The sequence below is a fragment of the Anopheles merus genome, chromosome 3R (genome assembly GCF_017562075.2).
Source record: "Anopheles merus strain MAF chromosome 3R, AmerM5.1, whole genome shotgun sequence".
Lineage (NCBI taxonomy): Eukaryota > Metazoa > Arthropoda > Insecta > Diptera > Culicidae > Anopheles > Anopheles merus.
In genome coordinates, this window is record NC_054084.1 from 25044260 (window position 1) to 25068689 (window position 24430).

The following is a 24430-nucleotide window of genomic DNA, read 5'->3' on the forward strand; positions in this document are numbered from 1 at the left end:
TGATTATTTTTCTATAATTTATATATTTTCTAATCATTAATTGTACTTCATTACTTAAGGTATGAGGTACAAGAACACAATAGTTTTTTTTAATCCAGACTTTTTTTTTAAATTAATTCCACCTTTCTCTACCAAATTCCCTAAATTGCCATGAATCCGAAGGCATTTAGGCGTCATCCATCAATAACGTAGCGCTGATGCAAGGGAGAGGGAGTGTCCTCAAACGTTACGAGATGTTACATTGGGGAGGGAGGGAGTTAAACTGTTATTAGGTAAGGCGATATACAATTTTTGTAAACCATTTTTCGAGAAGAAGAATATGCGACACGACACGGTTATTCTTCTTGACTTAACAACATACGCGGTTATGCCGGTCTAAACAGGCTTTTGGGACTTTTTCAATCAAATATGCTTCATTACTAGGAGGACGAATCATGTGAGTATTATTGTATGGAACAGCTTCTAATTATGCAAATGTTAAAATAGTTTTTTAATGTTTAAATAAAAAAGGAAATTTCACATATTCTGAAGTTGTTAAGTGACAAAAGCTATTGAAGGATAATGTCTTTTTTATCGACAATCGCAGATGTTTTGCGCATTATTTTTTGCGCAAATATTTTTGCGACAATCGCAAAGATTTTTGTAATACCCGCAAAACATTTGTGCAATACTTGCAAAATATGTTTGCAGCAATCGCAGATTTTTTTTAATTGGTTATCGTAGATTTTTTATAAAGAAAATCACCAAAAAAAAATGGGTTTTGAGGTCACAATTTGTTACGTATTTTGTTACGTGGGAAGTTTTCTTTCAACTTTTACAGTTTGCGATACTAAGGTGAGGCAAGGGAGTTGGAAATTTGCAATTTAAGCGTTACGGAATTGATGGATGAAGCATTATTGCTATCAAATGAGTAAAAGCTAGTTACAACAATCTGAAAAATTGAGGAAATGGAACGAAGAAAAGCAATGAATAAAATAAATATTAAAGATCATGTGTAATGTAACAAATGATTTTTTTTTTATGTTTTATTTCAGTTTTATATGTCTCAAAACAAATCTGCGATTGTCACAAACTAACAAATTTGCGATTTTCGCAAAAAAAACTGTGATGGAAAATGGGTCCCGGTTTGCTTATACAAGCTAGACAGCTTAACTAGCTCTTCAGAGCTTAAAGTAAGAGAATGGTTTAATTATGCAGACAGGAATTGAACCACGTCTTTTAGTACATGGCTCAGCAACTCTCCAAAAGCAATCGCTCCATCGAACCTCGGCAGAAAAAAGGGATAATATCCAATAATTGCCACAATGTGTGCCCTATCCCATATCGTAGGACCCGTAAAATATGCTCTCTTACCCTCACTGTGATGACCAACCGGAATGGGGTAACCGGAATGCACTCCGTCCCCGGTTTGGTGATTCAATTAAAAGTGTTTAATTAATCCAATGACTCGTCCACGTGACCATCCACCTTCCCAGCAGCAGTGTCACCTGAACAACTGTTAAATGTCCTCTACAGACAGGATATTATGTACCATTTTCATCGCCCTTTTTCTGCATTGTTCAGTGTGTTAATGCAGTGTTTACCTTGTATTTACCGCTTCCGCTTTAAGAGGCTTGCTTTTCATGCCGGAAGCACGCAACCTCGAATGAAAAATGTGAAGGAAAATGTGGATACACACACACATACATGCTACACAAGCTTTTAACCTCAGCAACAACACCTCCGGCCCGGATCCGGAAAAGGGATCAGGAAAATGGGTGATTAATCAGAAACAAAAACATGTGTTTTCCGATGTTCCCCCGGTTTTTCCCCCGCAGGGCGTTTGTCAATACGCCGAGCTCGTGCCAGAACGATGCAAGTAGTGATCGTGCCGCAAGCTACAAACTTGTGTGAGGATTTGCAAAAAAGTAGCACCAGTTTTGTTGCTGTCATTTTCTGTTTTGCATATTTACATGTAATTGGTGAGCAAACAAATGTTGTCGTTTTTTTTTTTTTGCTGTCTCATGTATCATTTCATTAATTTCATCAACACTGTCCAATATGACCGATCACCGATTGGTTCCAGGCCAGCAGCACCGCCAGTGAGTGACGGAAAAGCTCTGCAAAAAGCAAATAATAAATCAAACAAAAATTCGATGACAGCACAAACAAGAAAAAATAGCTTTTTGTACACACACAATTTCCGCGAAAATTGGCAGACTCAACATTTCCCTTCACAATAAATGGAAAACATACACACTGTAGTGCACGACAGCTGCAACGGCAAACGCGTGAATGTAATAAAACGGAATGTGTTGCGGCCACTGTCGTTTGATTTGCAATTTTGCAACGGTGGTGGTTTGAACGTGCTTATTGCAACACGATGCTAGAGGCAAGGATAGACACACACAGCAACTGTTACAAATTGATACAAACACGTCGAACAAATTTTCCCCAAATGAAAAATGAAAAAGGCACTCGCAAGCACTGCAATCAGTCTCATGCATGTAAAGCCTCGATTGCATGTTTGTTTGCATGTCTGAAACTGCGGGAAAGAAATTCACAAAAATGTTATAAAAAAAGTAAACTTGTCAAATGTCTTAACAGAGCAACAGAGATACTTACTTCACTTAACACAGAAAGGAATAAATTTTACTCAAGCTCAAACACGATAAACTTATGACCGATTGAGTTCTGTTGATGCTCCCACAATCCAACCGAGGAATAAATATGTCCTCTGCAGGACAAACGATCAAAAATCAATAGATAATTGTTGCCAGTTCATCATTTTCCACGCTGGTTTTCCATGCTGTTTGTTGTTCACTGCATTTGTTTCACGGTGGCAAATGGTTGGTTGGCTGTCGCTTTTTTTGATGATGAAAAATGTTTCATAGCACCACGTCACGTCAACCCATGGTCTTGATGGTTTTTTTTTTCGTTCAAACATACACACATGCGAAAGAACAGTGGAGGTGGCTTTAGAATTACTACTAGAATATAGGATGATGTACTGCAGGAGAACAAGCAAGAACGGAAAGAAGCCTTCACGTCACGATATGACCGGATCCGATGGGTCATTCACGGACGAGATCGTATCGGTGTATCGCTATCAATTTAATCGCCTCCATCACACAATCGGACACAATTAATATCAATTACAGAGAACGCGGCTGCACACGTACACACACATACACCCTGTGAGGGTGGCTTGTGAAATGAAAATTAATTAGATTTTTGTTGCATATCCTTTCCCCGTAGCATCACCACAGTTGTGGTACACCGTGTCCAATCAGACAGCTAGCAAACAACAGTTTAAACACTCTTTAGCTTCTGTTTTTTGTGCACTGTGTTTTCAGGGGGAAAATCATGTTCAATTCTGTGCTGATGAAGAGCTACACAATTCTTCTATCACGTGTGTTTCGTTCAAACATTTAGACTATTCTTTCACTAGCTTTCTATTGCCCGTACATGTTTACCAACCAGTCTTTCTCCCCGTCTTTCTTAATTAACGAGCTACCGACTGTGCGAACGAATTAGAGAAGACAAATGGATGGATCACCTTCTTTGTCAGCTTTCGATCCGCCATCCGAGAATTCGAGAGAAAGACGAGGAAAATAGCTAAACAAAGAGACAATCCCGCCAAACAATGTGATCCATTCCGAAGACCGAAGGGAGCCGACGCGCTTTAGAGTGGATCATTGAAATTAATTGATGTTTGCATCATTTGCGCGCAATAGTTTCTCGGAAATGTATGCTTGAGTGTGTGTTAAATTGGGAAATAAATGCAGTAGAGAGTAGAAAATAGATTAAGTGCAAACATGTAAACAACCATGCAAATGAGAAATCTTTGCAAATGAGACAGGAGTCAGAAGAGAAGCGTTAAATAATAAACAAAGACAATGATTTCCGACTGATTGGTAAATCCGGAACAGGGATGGAAGTTTTTCACAGGTTTTTCTTGATATTGGCAAACATTGTTTGTTTGTTGTTTGTTTCGGCTCAATTCAATAGTTATTTCTTTCTCACGTATTTCAACTATCAACAAACGGTAAACACATTGAAAAGCAATGTTGTATTTCCTCATTTATCATGACATTGTTTTGTTTAAATGAAAGCACTTTCAACTATCCTTCTAGGAACTTTTTGATCTTTATTTCTCGTTTATTAAACCCTTTTTTACAGCAAATACATTTTTGTCAAACTATCTCAATAATCATACAACACGCAATTAGGGCAATTTATCAATTGTTGCACACTACCCAATTATTGCACACTGCGAATCAATTATTGTTTTTCAAAATATTTATAAAACATTTATGAAAGTTTAAAGGCAATGAAAGCATTTTTCCTTAAATATTGAGCATTTCTGCCGCTTGTTTCACTATTTTATGTTTTTGAAAGAGCACTTTTTCGATTGTTTAAACACAAATGAACATATTTCGACTGCTTTTGATCAAAACGAACGAATTTCTTAGCTAAACCGCTAAAAAAATAGCGTTTATTTCCCCCTGTGGACCACTTAAACTGTATATTTTGATCGAAATCGAAGAAGAATATTTAATTCTCACGATTAGGTAGCAAAACTTTTGACTTTTTGTAAAAAGCACTTATTTTAATTCACTTTTTGATAATTGGAACAAAGATAGTACTTAGTAGTAGTTATTTCATCGTGCTATCATTTTGACAGTACAGTAGAACGTCGATTATCCGGGCAGCTCGGGACCGGACGGTTGCCGGTTAATCGATTTGCACGGATAATCGTCCAAGAAATGTCAAATTCATGTAAAAATTATAAAATTCACTAGTTTTATGATTAATTCACTTTGAACTGATCGATTAATAGTTAGCAGAATATTATTTTAATCAATAACTACAGATTTAACAACTGTTCATGAACAAAAATGAATTTCGAAAATACCACTAGACACTACAGAGCTGCAAAAAATTGGTTGCCTACTTGACTATCGCTGCAAATTTTCGCCGCATGTTTGAGCAGCTGTGACATTTACGCGCACGGTTAAGCCACCAGACGGTTAATCCGCCCCCGGATAATCGACCTTCTACTGTATTTTATTTACAATTGGGGTGCGGTTGCAGGTGCAAGTTCGCTACTTATTTTGCGGAATTCCGGCTTGACCCAAGGACAAACGTGTAATGTAACAGCGTTATGCATTGTCCTAAAAATTATTCTTAAGAAAATCATTAATTTCAAGGTTCTTTTTTATCTATTTCAGTGTGTTGGAAAGTGTGCAATAATTGGCTATCAAGTGGGCAGTAATAGAATTTTGAGTTTTTGTAAGTGTGCAACTATTTGATTTGAAAAAGATTTAAAAAAACTTTAATCCTTGACATTATTTATTCATGCTCTGCCTAAAATTAAATAAACATACTATTTTTTAAACAATAATCATGTATAATAGACACACATAACAAGAAAATTGTAATTTTATCCATCTCAAACATATGAAATACGTTGGCTGTTCCGTTAAGTGTGCAACAATTGGCAAATACAAGTTAAAGTAACGCTCAAACATTTTCTATCAACGAGGATCAATTTTGCAAATCAACACTATAAATCTTTCCTTGTTTCAATGCTTTACCAACATCAGACATGCATGTAAGTTTAAAGGACGAAAGTAGATATAAAAAGTTTTTGCACTATTCGATAGCGCACCGGTTCTTAAAGCATCGGGCGGATTCAATTCCAGTCTCTGCTCGCAGCATCAGCGCCCAGGATCTATTATATGGTTGTGAAGTTTCAATAAGTACTGAAAGCCTGTGTGTGAATACGTATTGTCGTATTGCATTCCATTTTGATTTCGCATGCCAATAGGAATTGTATGACTTTTGGGTGTTGGTTATGACAGCCACGCGGTTTCAAAGGAGACACTGCAAGGAAATAGATCAGAAATGATGGCTCATGTGAGACATTTGGGTAATTTGAAGAAAGAAACGATTTTATTTTGCTATTTTCTAAAGAGCCTGTACACACAATACATTAAACAAAACTGTATCTGCTTACGCAAGTAGTGTTCATTCTTCAAAATGTTTCAAAGTAGTTGCGAGTAGTTTTTATTCTACCACTTTGTATCGTGCACCATGAATAGTATGTACATTTGTCAACAGCTTCCCACCTTTTCATCAAACTTTTCACACTCTCTTTTCAACCAAAAACGGTTCCGCACCCATTCCAACCATTACCCAAAAGTTTGTTCATTGGAAACAGCACCGTCTTATCTGCCAAAAGCGGAAACGCAGCAGGGTTTCCAACGGCAGAATATATTTTCAATATCCCCAGCCGTCGCGATACAAAGACGAAAATATCCTCGTGCGCGCAGTTATCCACTCGTGTCAGCTCAAGTGCTGTGCAGCACAATTCAACGTTAATGATGCAGCACGAGGCGGCGCGCGGAAACGGGAAATTTGGCTTTCTTCAAACTTACTCTTACGAATCACTACACTACCGCGCACTGTCTATTCCCTGTCGTCAAAGGTCACCATCATAGAGAGATAAAAAAACACATACACACACACACACACATAAACATAAACCGAAGCGTAACCAAAAAGAAGTTCTGCGGATTGCGGACTTTAACACTAGTCGAGGGAAATCCCCATCGGCAGGCGTGTTGGGCCACGTTGAAAGGCGCTCGCTTGTTGTGGGGAATACTTTGCCTTCCATTTGGCACAGCTTAACGGAATTAGATTTCGGCAAAAGTCACATCTTCTCACTAGTGCCCGCGTAGTCTACCGCTGCGGTAGATGCCCCATCGACTGCGGCACTCTCCCTTTTGGGAAGAGTGTGGCGAAGAGCGGCAAACATGCGGGCAAACAACATCTAACACCAGGAGAGAAAGGGCAGCAAAGGATATCCGGAGGTTGAAGTCACCGTGAAAATATCATCATTAAGATGATTGCTGCTATTATGCTGGGCAGCAGCGCAGCGAAAACCCAGGCAATCATGGGCACTGCCCTCTTCCCTCCCGCTGCACGATCCGTCTGTCCGCCTGTCTTTGACTTTACCGTAAGCGTAAGAAGAGGCGGTTCTTCGATAGAATTCATTTATGCGCTTTGATTCAGCGCAGAAAACAGTCCAAGGGTGGAGGGGGCGGTGGCAGTGTGCCGTTTGAATAGAAAGAAATACGGCAATTACACTCTTTTCACAATAATTGGTTGCGGTTTGGAACGTCTGCATTGAAAACTCCCGGGAGAGGGGAGGTGCCGATGTCATCAAATAGTACTGTTTGATGGGTGGTAGAGGCGTACAAAATAGTGTGCCATTCATCACTTCCGATTCAGTTGAGAGGAGTGTTGTAGAGATAATCGGTCTACTCCTGATAACAGTGTATCGGATAAGGATGTTGATGGCTGTTGAACCTTTTGATGGAAGTGTCATCACACACATAACGGAAACCAATCACCACAATGTGCTCATGAGATTATTGAGGCTCATGAACAAAGGCTGTATACACATATAGGCGAAAGTATGGTACTGCGGAAACAATAAATATGATTTTTATATCGATACTATGGATCTAGATATCAAAGTTCAATGTGATAGTTTAAACAAATTTGTTATTAATTTATTTGTAATTTTTGGCTAAAGAATCATCAAAGAGTAGATTTCCATTACCCTTTTAAAGACAATGTGAAAAGAGTGACAAGGCTGTATACGGATTTAAAATATGAAAACGATCAATTTCGATCACTAATCTCTAATTCTTTCAATTTTTGCTGTTTGATTTTGATGGTGTTTGTTCAAATATATATTCTTATAATTCAAATTGTTTTAAATTTATCTATAAATCCCTTATTTTGAATCCTACTCAATATTATTGAAGAATAAAACTAATTATTGATCACTACATGTTTTATTAGACTCAAGTTGTTAAGAAATACGAGTATACAACATAATAGACAAAAGTAGTATATTGATACTACTAGCCATGATACTAGCCAAAATGTAAAACTGAAAACATGTCATCGCAACGAATATTTTAAATCAACTGACATTGCGTGCTCTGTGAACGAGATCCTTGATAGCGCCACCTGTTGTCTAAATAGGAGAACTACATATGCGTACAATTCGCCAAACAACCCTGCAAGTTGCAAGTTGCATACAACCTACCGAATTAAACTAGCGCCATCTTTTGTATAGCAGGCGAAGCTCAAATGGCGATACTAACGACAATGTCGATTTAGTCGACTTAACAGAAACGTTTAAACAGCCGTTAAAAATGGATTTTTTATTGTTTTGAATTTTACCTGTTTAAGCACATTGTCATCAATAATACATAAAAATTAGTAACGAATAAGGCAATCAAATTCTACTCTTAATCCTTTATTAATATAGTGGAAAAGCGCAAACTTTACAATTTATTTTATTTTATGTGGTTAATTTTTTTTAACTTGAAATGTTCAGTTTTTGGCAAAATTTCACGATTTATTCCGTCTCTTGGTTGTTGTACTGACGTGTAGCCGCTACTGTCGTAGTTTAACATAGTTCGTTGGGTAAAGATGGCGTTTGTAGACTCTGTGAAGAGACAAACATAAAGAGAAACATTTATTCAATTTGTTTTTCTTTTATTAGGACAAATGAGGAACTAAGTAAGTAAATCAATCAATCTAGACATTCGTATATCAATCGAAACAAATATTATGAGCATTAACATTAATAACTAGGCGCCTCCATCACAAATGGAATAAATAAACATGAATAATTTTCTTCAATTGACTCGTTAGCCTCCATTGTAAAACACTCTGAAATGTGATAAAATCAACGCACTTGTAAAATTATCGTGGATTACTACAAACGCAGCTGACCTTTGAAATGGGGTGAGTTTTGGTGTGGCGAGACGTTTTATCTCTTTCTTTCCCCCTTTTTAATCTTCTCCGTGTTTTTAGGTAGGAAGCCTTGTCGTGCACCAAAAATTTCGAGAAGAATGGAGCGTCGAAAGATCACGATAAGAGCCGTCCGATGTGCTCCCACCGAAAACTGAGTCCCTTTCCACTGATGGACTCGTTGGAAACCTTGCTCCAGAAGTCTGGTCCGGTGCCTGGGTTTTGGACATTTCGAGATAATCGAATCCTTGCCCGCCGAGCCTCCCCGTGTCCTAGGTAACCGATAATTGACGCTCGGCAAAATGGACGCGCCCGGACGCTGATAGGAAGATTTGTTCGTTATCGGACGCAAACGAAACCAGAATGAATGTCACGAGCTGGACGAAGGGAGTTGCAGGGTTGGAAGGGTTTTGTGGGGTCGATCGATCGGTCCCGCCGTTATCGAGCTTGCCCGATCAACCATAAAAGCCATTCCAGGGGTCATGTTGATGCTTTTTGGGAAGAATCCGGGTTCGGTCCCGAAATCAGACAATTGGAAGGACTGAGGATACCGGACCAGGGGTCGATGATTTTGGAAGAATCAGCCACAAAACAGGGGGTCGAAAATTGCATGCTTAGGACGAAGTAGGGAACATGCCAAAATGCAATCCAAAATCAGTGATGCACCTGTACGTGTGATGGTCGACTATCATAAGCCATCAATCAAGAGCCACGGGGTAGAATCACGAATATACCCACCTCCACGTCCACTCAACTCTTTTCGTACGTTGAATCCAACACACTATGGAGTCGTTCACATACCTTCAGTGCTCTACGCAGTCAGCAACGCATGTAGGCGCTGTGCATGGCGGTAGGATATCATTTGTTTTGGCTAGAACCTCCCTCACTGCCGTCAATGACCTTCCTTGTTCCTTGTGTTCCTTGTCTATCGTTGAGCTGGCTAGTCAAAATCTGCTCCAGGATCGAGGTGGAAAGCCAAGCGAATGGATCGAAAGATTGAAAGCAACTGATAAGCCAAGGCAAAAAGAGGTTCTTATCTCGCTTTCGACCTCATCCATTCGTCTCACCTCCGCTCACTCGCCGTGAGGCACTACACGAACGGAAATACCGTCAACGGTGGAAAAGTTCGTCCTTCGCTTGGAGTTTTGTTTGTTGCGAGAAACAGCGCCTCCACCAGCCATTATATCGGAGCGTTCCTTCCCTCTAACACTCTCCTCTTTTCCATCGACTGACCTGGATCCTGATTGATGGAAACTGATAGCGATATTATTATATTTTACAACGTAGATACCGGACGGAGCGTCTAGAGGGTTGGGAACGATGGTGAAATGGTGCGGTGAAACGGTTCCAGAGTTCCCGAGAGTGCCGCTGATTACCGCTACAAATGGCGATGGCGGATCGGTGATAGTGCAATGTTGGACCGGGTCCCCGGGAGTTCCCCGAGACAACCTGACCCGCTGGAACGTTCAGTTGATCTGTGCTGTTTGATAAGGACATTCCGCCGGTCCGGTACTGTTGGACGATCTCACCCACCCAAACAAGGTCCCTTTGACTCGTATGCATAAAAGCCAGGACGTGGCATCCGTGAACTGTGACCGTGTGTGTTTGGGATTTTGCTGCATCGAATCGTCCTTGCCGTCCAACAACATCGTCACGTGGCAGCACACGGTTGGGGACACATTATGGTGCGTTTGCTTATCGTGCCCCGGGAACTCTTCCGTCCGGGAAATGTCTCGTTGTGTCGAGCTCCAACCCACCGGCCAACGAAAAGACTCACGGGCCAGTAACGGGTAATGGCGGACGATGGCGACGTCCCTGGCGATAAGATCAAAATTCGTGCAACAAACGACGAACTCCCCGAACGAACGATACCACGAGATCCATCGCTTTTCGTCCCGCCCGTGTCGCTCGCCCTCATTGCTTTCATACTTCTGCTGGTAGGAAATAGCACGCTATCTATCTTTTCTACATCGCAGTTTTGGATTTTTTGTCTGTGTTTGTAGATCCAGTGATTCGTTGAGGGCACTGCGATGGAGGAGGGAAAGCCATCTCCACCTGCGCTCTTATCCTTTGCCATGATAAATCGTACTACCGAGCGAACAGGCAACAGTGCGCGTCTTATCGGTCTGTTCGCTATCTATTGCGTCCGTGGGTAGAGGGCGCTTTTCCTTTTTCTTTGGTGTGCTTTTCTTTCACCAAACGTGTTGGGGGAGTCTTTGGCCTTTTATCTACTTTCGCTATCTACTGCTGTTCTTGGTCGATGTTGTAGGTCCTGTCGATGTTTTTCCTTATCTTTTTCGTAGCTTTTTTCGTGTGTAAACTTTCCAACTTTGCCGTCCTTTCGGTCGCTCTCACTCTTACTGTAATGGCTTCTTTACGCTGCGTGTCTCGACCGTCTCGATCGCAGCACGGTACGGACGGAAAAACATAGTTCCTTATCGCGCTCGGGTATAGGGAAAACCCATTTTCCTCGCTGTCCACGGGCTTATCGCGCACGTTCGTCGTTTGCTCGTGCTACATCACCCCACAGATACACACACAGCAACGCTAGCTTGTTTGTTATCTTTCAATCTTCTCCTCCTTCTCGGCTCCTTCCTTTCGCAAGGATATTCACCTGTCTTCGAAGGCAATACCACGCAAGGATATGGCTCGTTTCTCGGCGATTCGACCATCGTTTGCCAAAGTGCTGGCACGATTCGCGCACTATCTCATCGGGACTATCTCGTCGCCATGCTTCAAACGCTTCTATCGATTCCTTTCCAACCTCGGAGCTTCAGCCGCTTCCTCTCTCTCTCTCTTTTCTCCCATTTAGCACGGTACGATCCTCATTCATCTTTTTCTTACCGGACTGAAATCGGCGAGCTCTGCGAATGCCGATCGTCGACGACAGATAAGCGACCGAAAACGCGTATCGTTCCAACGAGCGGGTGGTCGAAATGTATCCTTCCAAACACACGCACACACACACTCACAGCGACATTGGCTCGCCTACTCACACCACCACACCACGCCAAAGGGACAGACGGATTCCGATGCGGAAGTGAGCGTAAGATAAGCGGCCAGCGATGCATTTGGGAGCGATTCAATACATTTCCGTCTGTTTGGCGGGCAGATAAGGAACCCCATTTTGGGACGATGGTGATGAGGACAGACAATCCCTGCGAGGGGAGGGTCGAAGGGGTGGAGAGGATGGAGGACGGAGCAGGATATATGATAGATGTGAGCTGGAGATTGCTGGAATGAATGGAAAGTGTGCGATAAAAACCCATTCTTCGGTGTGCCGTATGCATAACAAGCAATATTTGGGTGTAATTTTTATTGGGGGTTTCTCGTTTTATGCGTCTGTCGAGGGTGACGTAGGGAGTTTTTTAAGCTTGTAATATTTATTTCATTTATCTTACTTACATTCAACATTGAACGAGATAACTATTAAATTAACGCTTCAGATTTTGCTTCACTTTAAGTAGTTAAGCAAGTAGTCTAGACAGTTTAAGTTTTTGGGATTTTTTTTAACAAAACAGATAATCAAACTTTACCAAGAAGATTGACATAAGGAAATATAGGCGAAATAACTTTGAAGGATAAAATTTAAGGGATGAAATGACGTTCAGTAAAACCGAAGACAAAAGGGCACGATTTAAAATCTGTATTCCTTATCAGCAAAGGAACACATAGACAAACCAGAGAAGGTAAAACGCGTGCTTTTACCCTGCATATTTTTTATTGCAGTATCATTAACTGTGAAACATCCCCAAAAAGACTAAAATGCCTGTATGATGAAGTGCATTCTCATTTGTTTCAACGGTTTCATGTTTGGGTTGGCTTTTTTATCCCAATCACACGCTTTCAATCACGTACGGATCCTTCAGATCAAAATCTGTTCCTTTCCCCCAAACGAACACGGAAATGGTGCCTCGTTGAGGTCGTTGTATATTACCGACCGCGGCACGTCCCAACTTCTACGCCAAGGTAAGCATTCTCGCCCTAATCTGATGAATGGCGCGCTTCCCCAGTGGCTTCCCATTCGTGGGAAGGAAACAGTGGATTAAGATTTTGCCATCCTTCACCCAAGACTGCGCCTTATCAGCGAACACACTCATCCTGGTTGGTGCGACGAGGACTCGCGTTGGGTTGGAGTGTGAGTATAGTTTGTTTACGTTTACTCGCGACCAGGATACGATCAAGCAAACACTTTGAGCGCGTCCTTCAGTGGAGAGGAAACACACAAACACGCGCGCACACTACGCCGATGGAAAGGACATTGATAAGGGCGGCAATCCTGCTTCAGAGCACACATACAATCACACACACACATACGTGCACATACATGCACAGATTGACCGAATGATGAAGCTGGTGTGTGGAAGATAAGATGGCTTGGTAGGCAGAATGGGGGACGAAGGAGACCAGAGGGGACGAGCGAAAGGATGCTGAACACGACACGAATGGTCGCGATGTGGTGCTGGGAATACACGGCAGTTCTGTTGCTGTGCGATTGCTGATACTGGAAAAGCGATATAATGTTATTAAGAGGCTATCAAAACAAACCACACACCAATACACACGTAGCAGCGGGGTTTGGTGACGGTCGTACCCTTTTCACCGGCACCATGTCACTCGAACGGCCTTGTACGGCAACCAAATGTCGCCCAGTCGACGGGACGAATGATAGGATGGGCTGTGTTGGGAAAACGTCTTCCATTGCGGTTTGATGTATTTAAAGTAAAGTTTTCGCTTTGTTAACTGCAATAAGATGGTTTTTCAATCCTTGGGGAAAGATGAACGTGTATTGTGAGAGGAAAGTGTATTGTAGAAAAGGATGAGTTGGAGTATGGTTTAATGCTCATTTATACGTCATTAACGGTTTTGCATGTGGTCTAAAAGCGGATTGCAAATTACATTTATGACGAATATATTATTGATTAGTAGATGCTGAGAAAGGTGTTACATCGTTGCAGTATTCTTTCATTTTGGCATTAATTATCAGTTCATTATGATCTGTAAATTTTGAAAAAGACTAAACCCTTTATAACTCAGCTGATACGAACCAATAAGGAAGGACATTATTGAGTACAAATAATCCGATCCTACGTGCTTCTTTTTCTGCTTATCAATGAACCATCGAAAAGCATCGGGACAAAAAGCACTCCTTCGCATTACCAACACGATCACTCGCATTCTACTCAATCTCTCTCCCTCTCTCTCTCTCTCTCTCTCTCTAAACGCTGTCCTGTCGTTGTCCACGACGGTGTAAAAGAATTCCAACCCATTTCCGACACCCATTAGTAGCCGAGGCACGAGCGGCCCTGGGTGTTTCACAGCTGTCCAAACGACAAACCATCCTTCCGGAGTCGGGGAGTCCCTTTCAAGGTAAAACCATTCAGCTCAACCGATGGAGTGCCTTTTTCGGGAGGACAACGACAAAGTGTCACGGGAGACTCCGGAGGGATGGTTGCCGTCATCCGGCTCTACTACTGGCAAGGAAGCGATAATCTTCTCAAATGGATCAAATTTAATTTCCGTTTCATTCTCAGACACTTATCCACACGGTGTCTGTTTGGGTATTTGGGAAGCATGCCGAGACTGGTGAGTGATGAGCGACGAAAGAGAACGAAAATGTCGGGTTTTTCGCTAACGCCAAGTCAAAGCAAAAGGGTGGACACCTTTTTGGGAGCATCGAGAACGATGATTCCTTACAGGATGTGTTCACCTGGCCAGTAGCTGAAGCGCACGTCACAACAACCATGTAACACTTTACTTCTTGTGTGTGGCTGGCCAGTCGTTTGCTGCAAATGTGGTTGTGTGTGAGTGTATTCGCGTGTTTTATCTCATTCTTTTTGGTGCTTGTCTGGCAGTTAAAACTCGTCCACGTCGCTATCAAACCCCGACAGCAAACGATGCAGCAGTATAAACACGGATTCAGTGTTGCTCCACCAATGGGCTGTCCGAGGGGATAACACAGGGGAAAAGGGGCCACAAACGGCCATAAAAAATGATAAACGAATGATATTTTACATCGCATCGTGCACCTTTTTTAATCCTCTCATTTTCCATCATCATCAGCGTCATCGTCGCCATCACAATCTCGATGGGCGAAACATAGAACGGGGGTTGAGTTGTGCTGAGGATGGATCATGGCTGGTATCGTTCATTTCCGGACATGTTGAGTGCACGGGACGGGTAAAAAGAGGACATGGGAGGGCGAGGTAAACGCGATAAGAAGCAGTTTTAAAATCATACCTTTCGGACCGCCTCGGACACCGTCGGTTGCGATACTCCTAATCGTGAAAATGGTAAATAAAACGACATCTTAATGATCACCCCGAACCACCTTCGTCGCTTTTAAAACTGCGTGTCCTTTTTTTCTAGTTATGTCCTTCGAGCGTCACCCTTATGCGTTGCCATAAAACGCCGGAAAGTTAAAGACGTTTTTTTCTGGGACAAATAGAACCAAAAAACAAGACTTTTGACCCATACTGTCCTGTACTTCAAACCAGCAAGAGAGAGAGGAAGAGCACCATAAACGGTGAAAATGAAGCGTTTGCAATTAAAATGGTAGCCAGTCGGTGATGTTTCTTCAGCGGTTTGGAAGGTGCCGTGGCGATTAAAAAAGAACATTTGGCCACCTTGTGCTACGGTTGAAGTGGGAGTCTTTAATTTCTATCCTCGCACGCCACATTAGTGTCCCCAAGTCCCACCGATTCCACCGAAGGCAAACGTACCGCAAGCGAGGATAAGCAGGACCAGCAGGCAGCACGTGTTGATGGGAGGAAGGAATAAAAAAACGCACAATCGTTGATGGTGGGATGATTTTGCTCATCTAAATAAGCAAATTGTCCCCGGCATTTGGCATGCGAATCGGTGAAATCTGGTTTAATGGTTTTCATTCCGTGTTGGGATGGGCGGCGGATAATGGCCATTAAAAAAGAAATTAAAATTGCGCGCATTGAAATTTGCGCGTTTTATGCATTGTCAAAAGAAATACAACAATTGTTTAAGTGAATGCAATTGTTTCATAAGAAATGGTTATTTATTCTTTGTGAGAAATGATGCCTCGAGAAACTTTGATTGCAAACTTATCTCCTCCGCATTCTTATCATATTTTACACATTTTTATTTTGACAAGAAAATATCATTTTGGGCCAAAACTGATCGTAAAACTGGGAACCGTCATTTAACATTTAGCTCTCCTGCTACGAACATAATCAAACCTGCATAATCTCCTAGATCTCTCTAAGCACGGATTTACATCCGAACCCTTTACTCGGCCTACATTACTTGGTTTTGGAGCTTAAAAATCACTAAAAACTTTATCAACCCTTTTCCAGCCACACTGAGCTGGACCAAAGTACCACCGCAGAGCGGGAAATGCGGGTTAACGCCTCATCGCTGACCTTCAAAAGCCACCCAAAGTCCCAAACTGCTGACGGTGCGTGACGTTTAAGTGTCGCGAAAAATCGCATTTGCAAGAGAAGAGGACAAGGTGGGATTTCTGGTACACACCATCAGTGTTTAGCGATCGGATTTATTCAAACCAGAGCGAGCAGCAACTGAAATGTGAAGCAAAAGGCTCATCGCGAAATCTCCATCATAATCCCGCTGTAAAATGAGATAATGGAATTATAAAAAAAAAAACTTGACTTCTTCTACATGCCAGATATCAAGCCTTCAACACTACGAAAAGCTTCGTGTGAAGTGTGAAAAGAGTGACGGAAAGGCGGAATAAAAATAGGAATTTAAGCTATCGCAACTAAAACGATCCATTGCCATGGAGACGCCTAGCTGCCTGTGTGATCGATGTCGAGTTTTGCAGTTTGACGTTCGTTGTTTGTCGTATACCTCAATTGTAAACTGCATCGTTGCATGGAGCTTCTGGAGCAGAAGAGCAGAGATGGAGGCTGACAGGTGCTTATCAGTTGGACGTATGCGGATAAGCGAGCTCTGACGGACCGACTGACAACCGTCGATATCGAGAAGACACACCGACAAAAAAGGGAGTTTTCATTTGATTAGAAATGCAACCAGCATTGTGCATTCAAACAGTCGGTACATTGATGCACTGACCGGGCACGATTGAAGGCAGAAATCAGAAGGACGAGCGTTACAGGAGCAAAAACAGGAGAAAAAACTCTCAACGCGGACAAACGTGTCCATTCATCCGCATTCGGGCCGGATGTCTAATCTCGCCGAACGTCAACCGAGACAACGCTGGTGGGTGGAACTACGTCCACGTTTGTCATCACTGGGAAAGGATAGAAGCAAATAACGTTTTGGGTCGGATGATGTAAAAATGGGAAGAAAAACCCTTCCAACCCTATTGTATATGGCGGCTTCCATCAGAGGCAATGACATTCGATAGCGATAAGTCCGTTTACCGATAGAGTTCGACTGTCGAAAAGAGTGTGATGCCGGTAGCACGTGTGTTTTGATTCGTGTTTTTTTTGGTTACTTACAAGGCTCGGTCGACATGATGCCTTCTCGCGAAATCCTTTCAGTTATTGATTTGCTGCACTCACATGTCATGGTGGAAGGAGTACAGCGAATAACAACACAGTGAGACATCCCGGTAGACGTGATTACAACCAGGAAGTTGGTCGAAACTATTCTTGAATATTCGTTGTGACAGAGCGAGAGAAATTTCCACAAGAAAGAGACCCCAAATTGACACTAGAAAAGGATGTGGAATCAACGTAAAAAAATGCCTCCAAACAACAGCCCAGACTCCAACACACAGCACAACACTTCATTGTGCCGGAAGAACCGTGCGGTCGGTGCATCGTGGTGCACCATGAATGCATTCCACCGTCCATGGCAACGACCAACGAGCGAGTTTCAATTGATATCCGTCGAAACGTCGTCCTTCTGGCCGCTGCTGTTTATTCGTTCGTTGTTGTTGATGGCGATGATGGAAGGACTCTCTCGTCGACCGTTCGATTACGAACAAACTTCTCTCGCCTAGGTTCATAGCAGTGAAGAAGGTAGGAAGCACGGTGATGTTTCATCAAATTCATCAAACCATGCATCGCTCCAATGAACGACGTTCTGTTCGATTTTACCACCCAACGTAGCTCCTTCTGAAGGACGGGGACTGGCAGCGTTGACAATCGCCCCTTTGCAATCAGCCTGAACTGTACTGCGAGAGCGCACCTTCCACGAACGGAAACGAGTGTTCAATTTGGTTTGGGAAAACGCAGCAAAGGATGCGTTCGATGAGCAATGCGTGATTGCAGTCGCATTGCGCGTTCGTTGTCTAGCTGTTGCAGTAGAAAAGCGCGTTTCTTGTGTGGTGTCGCGGTTTCATTTTCATCCCGTCCTACTCGAGTCGTCTACTCTCAAGCTAACTGACAGTCCTGGACGGTGTTCCTGTTGTTGGCGCCTGGATCATTGGAGCGAAATGCAGCTGCAGTTCCCTGTAGGCAGTGGTTTTTCTGCACAAATTTCGCGGAATATCGTCAATACTTAGAAAGAAAGGAAGGAAAGAGCACGAGTAGGACAACAAGAGATGCGTTCGGGTCAATTGTAATCGACCGTTGATGCACCGAACTTCAAACGTCGTCCGCGGGCTGCATTGCAAGTGTGTGTCAGTCGGTACAAAAAGTGGTGACTCGCGGTCCAAACAACGGAAGCAAAGGATTGTGTGCTGTGGTTCTTCTGACTATTTGCTCCAGAGAACTTGACAAATGTACGCACCGTTTAGGAAACGACCTTTCTGACCCGTTAGGCAGAGTGTTTGACATTTTTTCATGGCTTTTCCGGAAAAACTGCATTTCCGAATAACCTTAGTTGGTGAATGTTGGTGATGACAGCGTTTGAAAGGAAAGTTTGATGAATGTTTGAAGAGATAAACTTAACGTTTTACGATAGTTTGATAGCAATGCGCCGTTTTGAATGATTTACTTGCTTAAAATGCGTACTTAGAGGAGCTATTATTTTAAGGAATTGGAAAAATGAAAGTTTTGGAATTGCAAGCAGCATTCAAACAAATCTATACCCATATACGATTATTAAAACCATGAGTCACAAGAAAGTCACGAACAATGACTAGTTCTCCGTTTCTTATCAGTGGCCACACCAGCATCACGGATACACACTTCAATCAATCGGTCGTGATGGTGTCAATTTTGCTTGAAATGACTGCAACGCCATGGGCAAGGGAAATGGACCAGTCAAGGGATGCAACGATACAGGAAGCTCTTCTCCTTGCTCAAAATCCATCCACTTGCATCAGACCGACCACCCAGCTTGTGCTTGATCGAAAAAGCAAACATCATCTTGGCTTGGATCGATTTCCTCTTCAAGCGATCAATCATGCCGCCGACGAGAGGAAGGTAATTGAAGTCAGGGCACAGTTTTACATCAGTTAGTGCATCAACACAGAACGGAAACGGAAGAAGAAAGTAAACGAGACGATGTCTGGCATGAGTTAATCATGAAAAACAGGAAAAAATGCAGGGGTTAACAATAAAAGAACGAGTGCAAGATGCAGCCGATGATTTGGATGACTCTTGAGAGGAGATTGTGCACTTGGTGTGGTAGAATGAGGTGGCCATCGACCGAGTCCCTTCCTTAATTCGCATGAAGCCTTTCGATTAACATTCAATCGTAGCGGTGGCCGTTCCTGCCAGTCTGCCGCAAGCGATACGCAAAGGACGCTTAATTCCCGGTGGCCACTTTACCGTAAAGACGATAGAGAGAAGAAAGGAAAAAAACGCTTCCGAGCAGTTCAGGATAACGATGTGTGAGAAAAAAGGACTTCTAAAGGGTTGGAACGAAAACCAACCTCGCAGTCTATGTGAACAAATGATAAGCTTGATGCAATGGAGCGGCAGTGAGAATTCGCGGAAACCGAGCGCTCCTTGACTGAGCCGGGCGAGAACGATTCACTCGAGATCCTGATGCACCAGAATGATTGAGCAGATTTCGAAACTTTGCTTCAGCACACACTCACACACCCATGCGCTCACCGAGAACGGGAAATCTTCATGATACTAAGCATTCTAAGGATCTGCCTTCACAGAGCCCTCCACAGAGCTGTCGTTTAGCGAAACAAAGTTTCAAGCTTCATCCGGTTTTGATTTCCCTCCACTCTGCGGCCACCGGCACTCGCCCGTCCCTGCCGGGAGGCTATATTTATTCTTTTTCTTAGCGAGCTCGTGCATTCGGGTGTGTTTCTGGAAGGATTCCACGGACGTCCTCATACCGTCGTTAGAGTCGTTATCAGTGGCGATGCAAGTTCGTTCGGAACGTTCCTTTGCCCGGTTTGACGCTTCATAAAGTTCATCATCATTTCCTCGTCGTCTCATTTCCTTTTCCCTCCTGTTCTATCCTATTCTATCGGGAGTGCATTTCTTGGCTGCAGCACGGGCGGACTCTGCATCCTCTTTCTTGGAATGCACATCTTACACTCAAACACTGTGGGCGCGCGCGTTTGTGTGAGCGTCTTGTGCTATCCGAAGCTGCAGAGCACGGTTATCAGTGCTTCGAGCTGATAGCTCTCCTTCCCGACTTGCCAGCCTTGTGCCGTTCGTTGAATGGTAAAACAGGAAATCACTGCTTTCGAGATCCGTCGAAGCACGAGAAGTTGGAAAGAACTCGCTTCCTCGACGAGTGTTGGTGGTCACTGGGGCAAGAAGCAAGACGAACCGATCTGCAAACACCGACGACCAGCTCTGGTGCAAGTCGAAAAAGGAAAAACGCCGTTGTCTTCTTTTCCGTAGGTTGTGTCAAGAAAAGGCTCTGCATTCCAACTGATACCGAGTGGAGGGATGCCTTTCTGCAGCGATGCCTTCCTATCGTTGCGTTGCAACAGGAATCGGGATTCGGGATTGGTTCTGCAGGGGAAGACGTCAAACCATCACCAACCACAATCCTGTTTTTTACAAGATTGCACTCCTCCCCGGGGACGCATCCTGTGAGATGACGTTAAATATTATTTATAAAATTTCGTATCACACAATTTATAGCGAAAACTGCATCGCAGAAGATTTGTTCGACTGCGAACGAGATAAAAGCATACTCCCGACCGTCACTGTGTCGTACAGTTGGTGTGCCATCTCCCTTGTTGGTTTGGTTGAAATAGAGGGAAGAAGGATTGTCCCACTGTGAGCAGGAAGTGGTGTTCATGCTGTGTCATTGTTGGGGAGTGGCGATACTTTTGAAGCCTTTTGGGGATGCTGATTTCGTTGCATGCTCGGTGTGGTAGAAATAGATTTTCTAAACAGCACCTTCCTACCAGCTACTAGTAGCAAACTACTACCAGAGCAGTAAGCATAAAGAAGGACACCTAATCCGACATATCGTTTCTTGCCTGGTTCCAGCGTCCCACTTTCACCGGCTTCAGGGAGGGAGGGAGCACACGATAAACGACGACATTTTATTTCCGTTGTCGTAATAATATTCGGAAAGGTTTTTTCGTGTGTGTGGTGTGTGTCCAACGCCAGAAGAAGTAATCGGGAAGCAAGTGGAGCGGGAATGAAAAATGCATAACTTTGGATGTGCACCAGGCGACAGCTTTTCCATTTCCGGATGGGATCGTTCAACGATCGAGTGCTTTCCCGCTGCTGCCTTGGTTAAAGGAGAGTAAAAACACGGTCGGATCGGTTGTTTGCATAATGATGAAGACGTTCGATAGGTTCGAAGTTTGACACTCCATTATCGGGCAAGCGTTGGCGTTCGGATTATTTTCAAACTGCCCTGTTTGAACGATAAATGTGGATGTAACGAAGGGGTTTGGCAATGTAATCGGGATTTTACAGTACATGATGAAAGTGTGGTTTTATGGGAAAAAAGGAAGAAAGGATATTACACACATTTGATGATCTTTTGCGTGATTTCCGATGCTAGCTCAGTACCAAAGTTTGTTGAACGCGCTTAACCAACGCTGAACCAGCTCGAGCTATAAATCAAACATTTTTTTCACTTACGTTAACGAAACAATCGATCAGAAAGATGGAACAACTGAACAAAAAAGGGTTTGCCATCTTTCTCTCTTTGTCTTTCACGCGAAACTTACCTGCAAAGAAAAAAGAAAGGAAAGGAAATAGAAAATAGGATAAACATCGAAAAGAAACATTAAATGGCAATATGACCGTGGGTCGTTCGGATCTTGTTGCGAAATTTATGCACGGTCACATAGTCGCGCAGACTCGATGGGATGGCCGGTTACTAAAAAGAACGTTCCTATCAAAGATGATCCCTTCTCTTGGGCAATATTCCTCCCAATACTAGTAGGAAATCGGCAATAAATTTCCCCATCGCCAACGTTCCTTCGTCCTGGCGAGCTGAAATAGCGAAATCTATCATCATATCCGTTTGGAGCAAAGTTAAATATTTATTTCTTTACTGAAAGAACCCTTTCCCAGTACCCTCTTCTATAGAGGCTCTTAAAATTGTACAAAACAATGCTACAAAAGGTTATAAAAAGCAATTTATGAACAATTATCAGTATGGAAATTCAGATTAAAAGGCAACACTTAAATATGACAGTAAGTATAAATGTAACAAATAAGACAATCAGACTAAATTATTCAAAAATGCGTTATAATGATAGCGCAGTATTTAACGTTGGCTTGCTGTTTCAAATTGATCCAAAACCTGTATCATTTAACCTGGTTGGTTATAAGCCTCAGTCGGACCAGGAAAAAAATGTTTCCCTAGAACCTGTTGGTATCAGCTATAGCCTACAGAGACTCACTCGCGGTTCACGGACGGCTAAGCGTACTGAACCATGAAACAATGCTTGTGGGCACCGGAGTTGCGATAAACTGAAATCAACCGCCTCCAAAACAGCCATTTTAACCACCGCATATGTTTCGTTACCAGTATGTGCAATGCTTCAACTCTTTTGTCCAAACATGGGGACACTATCGTGGCGCCAGAGCTTTTACGATACCCTTTTTTTGGTCTGGTCGTCTGTTGTACTGTTGCATCCATTGGGTTGCAATTAATTTGCAATTGATATGGAATTTTCCTCATCAACGCCTTTGCTCAATGGCAACGAATGGTATATTTTAAATTCCAGCAGGATTAACCGGTGTTAGTGTTTCGATGGAGATAACAATTGATAACGACAAAACTCATTTATGTGAATGCGTTGGCTTCATTTTCACAATTGTATTCAACGTTAAAATTCATCAACAATAGTTTTTAGATTTAAAGTTTTTCTGATGTTTGAAGTCTTTTCTATAACCCACTTGCTTCAGAAACACTTCCAAATGCAATTATTTTTACTGTCCATCAATGCTCCCTGACCCATGCTTGAGATCGCCATCAGTTGGTAGCAATTTATTGCTCTCCGTAGCAAACAAAAGTTACCTTCAGCGGAAATGATGGAAGGATTGTTTGTTTTCTGGTGACACTTTCAAATACCTTGCTTGAGACGACGGCCAAGAATTGTCAGTGTTGTAACTCAAAGCATTCCACTCCACGAGCAGCACTGGTTGTGGTTGGTAGAGATAAGCGACCGACCAACACCCAACAATCCCTTCCACGGGTAATTCTTTTCTTTTCGCTCGTTTTGCTTCCCATTTTCACGCGCTCACACCCGATAAACCATCGTTCGATTATGGAAAAGCGGTAAAATGTCACAAACTCAATCGATTGGTCCAAAACTTTCCACCAACGAGCAGACCCCAATTTTTTGCACTGTCAATCGTACCAGGAATGTTGCGCCACTGTTGGCTGTACAGTGATATCGGCAAGCATGTAAATCAGCCACCAAACTCAGTGAAGGTGGTGCGAAGGTGGTCTAAGCATAAGATTTATGTTCCAGCATCGATATCGTGCTGACGGCGGTCGCTGTCAACGGCAGCCTGTGCAACCCTTTACACGGAACTCCCAAAACCACGCATACACTCTGATACATGGAAAAGGCACAAAAAAAAACGTCGTCTATTCAACGACACTAATCAAAATCTGGTCAGCCAGGTGGATAGATTCCTTCGGCGTGTGTGCACGTTCGTTGTTGTTTGTAATCGTTCGCGTTGGCGCTTGGATGATAATTTATCACCATCGGTCGTGAGGAATGTGTAACATAAGCGTTTGTAGCGTGGAGATAAAAAGTGTACTTGGTGTATCTATTGTTAAGGTTTCAGCAGTGTGTTGTTGACGGGAAAGTTGGTTTTACTGCATTAAACGACGGGATACAATGTGATATGGATTTTTTAGCATATAATGGAGTTGATAAGTCAACAACATGTGTATAATTATATCTATTTGGATACGTTTATATTATCAAAACTAACAAACAAACAATAAAATCGCACTTTCATGGGAAAGTTTGGAATTCAATACGTTACTCTTGATACAAGCCATATTCAACAAAAACTTCAACTTTGCACCTCTCGCACAACCTGAACTGCTTGAAAGTGTTTATTTAGGCCTTGATCGCGTGCAGCGTTGCGCTGTACACGCGATTGGGGCGGTGCTAACCATTGCGATCGAATAAGCAAACTCTTTTTCTCATTCGCTTTCTGAAATGCTGTGCTCCAACGCTCACCTTCGCCATACTTTTAGTTGGACGGTCTGTTTTCATCCGGTTTTGGTCGGGGAGGTAGATGAAAGCTTTTTTTGTTTGTTGGTGCGTACAATCGTGTACTTGCTTTGCTCTTTT

At 42.7% G+C, this 24430-nt stretch overlaps 1 protein-coding gene across 1 annotated transcript in view; it reads right to left on the minus strand.

Annotated features, from left to right (window-relative positions):
• Positions 1–8310: 8310 nt before the first annotated feature.
• LOC121597504 (nuclear transcription factor Y subunit gamma-like) overlaps positions 8311–24430 on the minus strand; it is a 111007-nt gene continuing 94887 nt past the window's right edge. Inside the window, exon 2 of the transcript XR_006005421.1 lies at positions 8311–8512. The gene's annotated coding sequence lies outside the window, so the exon portion shown is untranslated. The remainder of the gene's footprint in view (positions 8513–24430) is intronic.